Source organism: Strigops habroptila, chromosome 8, assembly GCF_004027225.2.
Source record: "Strigops habroptila isolate Jane chromosome 8, bStrHab1.2.pri, whole genome shotgun sequence".
Lineage (NCBI taxonomy): Eukaryota > Metazoa > Chordata > Aves > Psittaciformes > Psittacidae > Strigops > Strigops habroptila.
The window spans coordinates 47,418,075-47,427,101 of NC_044284.2; positions in this window are offsets into that span (position 1 = coordinate 47,418,075).

Genomic DNA, 9,027 nt, shown 5'->3' on the forward strand with positions numbered 1-9,027 from the left:
TCAAATGTGTTTGCACCAAGGCCAAATATGTCCTCCATAGAATTACTTGCCAACTGCAATAGGGCCCCAGAGAATTAACTTTTTAATTATCAGACGTTACAAAATGTATTTTACTCTCTCCTCGGAGGTGAAAATACACCCCATTTTCAGAAAGTATTGTTTCCCACCACCTTAAGGAGGGGGGGAAGGCAATCAAGAACAGAGCATGAGGTGCCCGAGCAGACCACACTATCCTCCTCAAACCCCGGGGAAGGAGTGCTTTGAATTTTGCTGACTGACCACTGGATGCCACTATTGTTCCACTGAAATGAAGTGTAGCGGTATCGTCTTCCGACTCGTTTACTACCCCTGAAGAGAGGAGCTTAAACAGCACCGGTATAGGCAATTTTCTGCAGAAAATAAGCGGTTAGATTTGAAATGATTAATGGCTCTTACTGCTTTTAGACATTTGGTTTTCCTCCTCGCCCAGAGCCCCTTCTCAGCAGGAGTTACAGTACCAGTCTCTCCCTTCAAAGGCTTTGGCAGGCTACCCCCATCTTTTGTCTCAAGAGAAGCAATTTCAAATCCACATTCTGGTCATGCAGAATATTTAAGCATTATTCTGGAAAAGAGAAGACATTAATGACATAACACTGGCCCCCAACAAATCCAGATGAGCTCTGGGGAGCTGGTCAGGCAGACTACTAGTGAGTGGCTCATCCTCTCTCTGCCCCACGGTACTGTGGTCCTCACCTGACAGAAGCTGCAGTGGAGCTCAAAGCCTCTTTCAGTAGTAATCTTGGAATTGAATGTCAGGAAGACCTTAAGACTCGAAGAAAATAATTTTAAAAAGCAAAATTTAGTATCAGCAGGTGTTTTTATCTTGCTTTTAAAAGATTTTACTGTTTTTAACATGGTCTGGTCTGAAACCAGACCAGTTCTGCCTCTGCTGAATCATGGGACATGGATTGCAGTATTCCTCACCATCTCCAGGTCTGCCTGTGCAGCTCCTCAGGATCTACGATCTCTTGAAGCCCACAGGAAAACCCTGTGGTGCTCAGTACATGGTGCAGTGCTGAGGTATTCCCAGGATTGCACCATGGCTCTGCAGCCTTCCCTCCTCCAAGGAAAGGGCTTTCCTTTCACTTTTGTGCAGCACTGCCACAATGCCTCCTCACACATCCTGTGACACTGGATCTGGTATTATTTCACAGTGGTGCTTTCCATGATTAAATTCTCACTTGGCACTGGCACTAAGCCCTGCTCTAGTAATAGAAAGTGTGAGCAACGATGATGCTTGTGAGCCCCTCTGCTCTCAGCTTTTCTTCAAGCATTCTCCTGTGTAAGCTCTCTACACACCAGCACCATTCATCCCTCACTGTCTGTGCCATAGTGCCACAGCCATAGTGTGGTTTTTCCTTTCCAGGGGACAACTCTGTCAGGAAGGAATAGATGTTCCCCTCTTAGCTGCACTAGTTGATATTCCAGAGCCAGTCACCTCCAGCAAGAGGTGAAGACAAAAACTACTGTAGTAATGTCTTAAATCCTCTGCTCTAAAACTTTGCGCTAAATCATATAATTATGTTACATACTGGCACCTAACTGTAGCACTAAAAAGTTTTTCCCTTTTCTATAGACTGTATCAGTGGGAAATACAGGCACTTTTTTTCTTATGAAACACATATTCCTCCTTCTATTGGCAATTTCAAACACACACACAAAATACTGGATGTTTGCAATTAAAATCAAGGTTGCTTTATTCTAGCTGAGGGATCCCTAACCTCATTTTGTAACTGCCTTTCAAAATCACCAGGGAAAGGTGACTGTCATCTATGTGGATATGAAAACAAAAATGACAGTGTAATTTATGATCAAACCTAAATGAACTCTTCTCCATGGCTCATATTTTTTCTTTTGCAATTTTCAGCAGTTGAAGTGATTTTATTTTTTTTTTTACTATGGGTTCCTTTATGTTCCACCCCAGTTTCTAAAAAGATTTCTTCGGCTTCATTTCAAAAGGGCACTCTAAGATCTTGTAAATCCAAGTGTACAATGTAGAATACCAGTTTTCATTTAAAAGGGACCTGATATAATAGTAATTTAAGTGTCCTAGTAGCACATGTCACAGCCTAGACAGTGACTGAAGACATACACACATTAGGTGGTGTTTCTACAGACATTCAAAAAAATAACCTAAGCTACAGAATGGGACGTTCAAGTATATGCTGGAATGCAACCCTTGATAATACTTTTACAAAAATTATTTCGCATAAGGATATTTTTAAAGTTCCATTTGTTGGCGTCAATCTGTTTTTAAAGTAGCTCACTTTATTTCTTCGAGTAAAAGAAAACCTTTCTTAAACTATTACCCTAGAGGCCAGTAAGAACAAGTTACTCATCGTGGTCTTTCCCGTTCTGGACAGAGAGCTATTATGCTAGCTGTATTTGTCATGTTTAAACTCTGTGTGTGAGTGAATGAGAAGTTTATTTGTGCAGGTTTCAGATTAAGCACTAAGGAGAAAGCAACTCACCAAGAATTTTTTATTATCTTTAAACATTTAGATTTTAAAATATGTTCTTCTTTTTTTGGTTTTGTCTTTGCTTTTCTGTTGGAGGCACAGTGTGCAGGAGGCATGCCAGCTATTTGCAGAGACAGCATGTCTTGGCAGAGCTAAGATACTGCTCACTTCCATATTGTTGCCCTTAACATTTATTTTAAACAGGGATTTTATTTTTAAGATACTAACGTGAATATCGAATTTTTGCAAAATAATTTCCTTTCAGCTGGTAATCTGTCTTGACATTTACTTTTTTTCTATAGGGTTATGGTACTTGTGCACGTGAAGTTTAAACTGTACGCTTGCACTCGTGCACCATCAGCATTTGCCACACTGGGGAATGATATAGAATCATACACACAATTGTTCCCTTGTGCTTTTGCTGAGCTAGTCCTTAACCAAGAAAAGAAAGGATTTTGATATAAGTGTCTTTAAGCAGTGAACTCACCCTAGCTCAGACTATACTCCAGTGGTGTGACATGAAGCACCTCTCCTGGGAGAGGCATTGTTTGAAACTAGTTGCAGCTGAGGATGCTTAAAACCCAGAGTATCAGCTGTGTTCACCATGGATAACTGTATCTTAATTGCTCTGCGAGCTAGTTACAGACCAGCTAAAGAGAGACAGGATTGAAATGATTACGTTCCGTTCCTTTTCTGACGTTTAGAGTTACTTCGCAAGTCTCAGTCTGAAAGGACTGTGCTGTGGTAAAATATTATTCTAGAAATTTTATTTTCCTAAATATTTTACTGTATGATTGATAATGGCACTACATGAAAGCTTTAATTCTTCTCTTCTGACATGTATAATTCTTTTTACAGTCAATAAATGATGCTGCAATAAATTTTCTCATGGAAGAAGACTGTACTTGCACACAGCATCACTCTTGGTGACTCTAAGGCCTATGCTGCTCCATAGGAGTGCAAAATGTGTTGCAAACTCCTGTGAGAGTGTCAGGGGCATATTTCTATTAAAATTTAATGTCCTAATGATCTGAAATTGGAGCTAAAAAATAAACTACAGTCCTTGGTTGTGGAATGGGCGTTCCTGAAAACATACTTGACACTTCGATGCCTCAGTTCCCATGTTTAAAATTATACCACCACTCCTGCCCCTGTTTATGTTATAACCCTTCAGAGTTCGGGGTTCTCTGTGTTATTTGGAGGTGCTGAACAATGACAGAGATGTGTTTATTTGTTGACAACAAAAAAAAGTCTTATTTTCATGAGTGGGAAGAGGTCAGGTAAACCAGAGACTGTTTCTGTGGACACCACACTAACACTCTTCATTCACCACTTTCACCTGAAGTGCTATTTTGCTGCTTTTCACAAGCTGTGGGACCTTTCTTCACTTCCCTGATACTACTTTTTGCTCTTACCTCCTTTAAAAACACACTACAATAATTTCAAACAGTTTTAAGTGCCCTAGTGTTTGGTAACGACATTTACCCAACTATCTCAGCAGCTGTCCGAATGAAGGAGAACAGTTAAATGCACGAGATTCAGTGATGTTTAGGCCTGCCTGTAGTGATATTTCATGAGAGTGAGATGTTGAACAGATTTTTGTGAAGCTTTTTCAGATGGAGATTGAAGCAGACATACAAAATATTGCACATATTCTCTGAAGATGGTGTATGTGTAGCACAGGACAGGGTGGGAAGAACAACTGTTTCATGGCACGAGTTGCTATAGATACTAAGATCAAAATCTTTCATGAAGTATCTGCATCACTGAAACCCTTCAACAAAGTTGAGTTAAATGGCATTGTCTGTACTGCTTCATGGAAGTTTTCCCTTGAACTAGTAACAGTGCGAGAGCAATTCAGCAGTGAACCTAAATTGCTGCAGGCATTGTAGCCATCTGATATTTTATCCTCCTCCAAAGGTTTTTGGGTAAATCCAACATAAGCTTACCTGGTGCCTGCCTCCCAGAATGGAAAGGAAAATTCGGGTGCTATATTGTGTGGAGATTGTTAAATGAGTTATCTGCTCCCATCTTTAACCAGAAATAAAGTTGCAGAGACAGAAATGTGAGGATGTAGCTCCGTGAAAGGGATGAGTGATCTAGCACTTACTTCACTGATACTAAAATTGGGAAGTCCCCTTCCTCTCCCCATTCTTTCTTTTCCCTCTATCCCTGGATTGTCTCGTACTGGCTCTAGCATATGTGGGACTTACTTCTTCAGATCATTAGGACTTTTATTCACACAATTCACTTGCTAAGCTGTTGGAACACTAGCCCAACAAAAAAATAAAAGAAATAGTGAGCTGAACTGACCCAGATGAGGGCAATAAAAACCAGTGCCTGTGCAAAAGCATGTAGACATGTTTGGGGAGGAGCAGTGAAACAGCAATAGCCCATAGTTTAGTTGACATCTTGTCACTCACCCTGAGGCACTCTTGTTCAAAAGTTCTGTCTATAGTTTCTTTGCTGCAAAGTCAGCATCCTTTTTGTGTTACATCGCCTTGGATCCCTGATGCTTTGTTTGCTTTCTGTGGCACTGGTTTGGCACAAAGCCTTGGGTGGGGGATGCTCTGACCAGACAGCAACACCATGTCATCCTAGGGATATTTTTGTGGCTGTTGATGTGCTTGGTCAAACCCCTGGGGAAAGATAGCCACCTTTTCTCTACATTTTTGTAATCTAACAGAGATTACCCTGAAATCTCACAGTCCAAGTGTAAAAGCAGAGGGAACTTTCATACGACAGTTGAACGTCTTTTAGATACTGATCCAAGTGGCTCCCATGTAGTAAGGCAGAAGGAGAATGGAGGAACTGGATCACACAGGTGGGCTCAAATATATAAAGACTACCTAAATTCTTCTGTAGGTTCCTGCATCTTTGGAATCTCCAATGGGCTCCGGAGGTATCTGTTTAGATCACCACACAACTGCAGCTTCTAATGTGTGAGCTGGAACTGAGAACAGACCTTAAAGAACAGACTTTACCAGAACTCAGCACAACCCACAGACTAGCTTATGAGGTTATTTTTATGCATCTCCACAAAGCAATGTGAAAGCCCTATGAGCTGGGCTTTGCTGAGATGCAGTTCTTACATCAAGAGACAATAAAGGAGTCACCGGCTGCCACTGGCCTATTGCATAACAGGATCAGACATTTTAATGAGCTTCTGCTAGTCCATGGTTCATCAGCCCTGCTGATTTGTAATGAAGCAGGACACTGCTATAGAAACCATGCCAACAAAAAGCATTTTTGAGTGTACTTAAGAAGATGAGTTTGAATTGAAATGCAAACAAACTGTGGATCAGTCCATCTCTTCCTGAATTGTAGGAGCCTGTTTGCCCTCCTGTCCATTTTACAGTTTAATCCAGCTTGAATGTAAGTTTTAAGCTTATTTTAAGCTTATTTTATATATCTTATTTCCCAAATAATCTCATTTCCTCTGGTTCTTTAATATTTTTCCCATTATAATACTTAATCCCACTTTTTAGCAAAGAATTACGAAGAAGAGATTATAAACACATCTTCAAAAATTCTCTAATAGTTTATTCTATAGTTTATAAAGAAAATGAGACTAAAATTAATTTTAAGCATAATGGTCTATATCACATAGAGGAAAGGCTACGAAATAACCCCCTTTTTTTTCCCTATACTGCTGAATTCTAAAGCAAAATAAAGTAAGTCTCCAGATAATTCCATCAACTAGATTTGAGCAAACTCAGCTACAGGAGGAAAAAACTGTTGAGCTTTTAAAATTTTGGCTGCTGTCAAAGACCTGACATCCATTACAGGATGTTAATGATGTTACTTAAGAAAGCACAAGACATACTTGATGTTATCCTCTACTATATCCCTTAGGAACCAAAACTTCCAATGATACCACCCTTTCTCTGCACCAAAAATCCTACCTATGCCACCTTGTTATGAACCACTTTAGAAAGGTATGTTTTAATTCTCGCTGTGCTTTATGGCAGACTGTTAGACCAAACCGGTGCATTATCAATAAAGAACTGTCTTGGGCTACAGTTTTTCATAAAGTAAAATTTCCTCTGTCACTCTTGCTTGAATGTATCCCACAAAGACTTCTCCTTTCCTGGCCAGCCCTTTAAAAAAAAAACCATAAACAAAACCCAACCCATGATACACAGCAAAGTGCTTGGGGAGTTCTCTTTTGAATAGCATCAACTTCAGGAACAGCTGCTAAGATCAAACGGACAAAGGGAATTCAGCACCACCCACTCCATGTATTATCTTTTAAAGCTCCAGGAGCTTAATCCTTCCCATGAACAAAGTCTGTTGTTCCACTTGCTATTACCGCTAGCATATGCTCTGTGTGAGTCTGCGTCCTCTTGCAGAGTGCACCTGCAGCAAAGCTAGAGTATAAAGGTCCAAAGTCTCTGCAATTAACCTGAGTCGTAAAATGAAACATTCTGTGCTGCGAGGAATGATTTCCTATGACCTAAACAACTCTAAAAAGAATGTAGTTATCAAAAATATTTATTACTGATCTTTCAAAGATACTAAAAGCCCAAACAATAATCAGTATTTCTGCAAGCTGCTGGAGTCTGCTTCCTACATGGCAAATGGCCGGACAGCTTACTAACCATATAGAAGTCTTTTTCATCTGCCTGGAGAAGTCTGCCCATAAACAAGAGAAATAGCTTTACTTCCAGTCTTGATGTCAAGAGTATGTTTCATTCCTGGGAGTTGAATTTTGCGAGAATTTTGAAAGGCTCTTTTTGACTTTGTTCAGTGTTTTTCCATTTGCAAGCTGACCTTTGAAAAGCAGGAATGATGAATGAAAAAGAATCTGGAAGCTCAGCAAGCAGCACGTAAGAGATGTAAGGAAGTTTATCACAGCTACGTTAGTGGCAGGAAAAACTACAAGACTCATTTCCTTTCGCAATTCCATCCCTTGTTGCACACCACAGAGCATCACTGTCCTCTTGGTGACCGTAACAGTGAAAATGCTAATGTATGGCCTGTATCCTGTGTTACCACCTTCTTACACTGAAAATACAGAACAATAATCAAAATTTGCCAACTTGGGTGAATAGCTGATTTTATGAAAGGGTATAAAAATACATAATCTATTAAAAATAAATGTTTAATATTCCAGTTACTGCTGTTTCTCTGTGATGCTGGCTTTCCAGTCCTAACAGCCAACCTGTCTACTGCATTTTCAGCCTCTTTTCTGCCAGTAATTGTTTTGTTATTTATTGACCTGTAACACCCTAGCTTGTGACATATTGACAAAAATAATCTTCAATCTCTTCACTTGTAGTTAGATGTTTGTGATTATTTGCACTGGGTCATCCAACAGGGTAATCTCCTCAAAGCTAGATGTAGAGAAAATACTGGACCAATAAAGGTAAGTATAGAGAGAACGGAGCTGAATATTCTTTAAAGACTCATTAGCCACTAGAAATTAAAATGTAGTAAAAATGTTATTTTACTCAGCAGTACCTGTTCTGGTGACCTCATCTTAAAAAAAAAAAAAAAAAAAAAAAAGGAATAAGGTTGATTTTGTTGAAAATTATTATTAACCTGGAAAGAAATTAGGATGAAAATTTCAAATTAGGAAAGGCAACATAAAAACTGACCTCTTCTGCACCAAAATATAATGATAGATACATGTGAAATGTCAACAAACTTACAGCAACACAGAGGACTGAGAATTACATACAGCGGGTATAAATACCTTACATATAATTGCAGAATATGGTGTACATGGCTATAAAGGTGGTAGGTGTCAACAAAAACCAATGAGGATGTCACTGTCTCAGTGAAAGCTGCAGTCTTGCAAACCCCAGTAATGGAAGTAACCAAATCCTATGGGTCATGATTACTCAATTAATTTTACTGAGTTCTATTGGGTAATTGTATTAAGAGCCTCACATACTAAATGAGGTAATGCTAGACAATTTAACTGATGTTCTCGGGGCAATAAGGCATGTGCCAGACAGTGTGTCTTGGTGCTCCTCCACCACCGCTCCCAGCCAGAGAGGGCTGTCAGACACATGACGTCTCCCACACCGAGCCATTTTTATGATGTCTGGGCACAACTTGCTCTGGGTGAGTGCCAGGGATTCCTGGTGTGAGCTAATTGCTCAAATCAGCAATACCTTTGTCTCAGACAGCACTGAACAACCCTTGACATCAGCTATGAAGCTGTCTTCTTTAAAGTGTTTTACAGAAATGTTGTTTTCGAACAACAACATGACACAGAGACGGGCTTTTCTCTACAGGCACTGAAACTCCCTGAAGGGATCAAAAAAGCAGCAACAAATAGTCAAACGTAGGGGCTAATATTTAATGACAGATTCTTTCAGAACTTGCGACCACTCTGTCCTCTGTGAAAGGCGATGACATTCTGGGCCGAGCATTAGGTAAGGAGACATCATTCTATGCACTCGCAGTGCAGCGGAGGGCCCAGGCTCCACGGGGACCTCTCGCCACCAAACCCTGCAGTCCCCCATCTTCTTCTCCCCTCACCGGCGGCGGAGCAGGTGCGGCCATAGCGGCGCCGCGG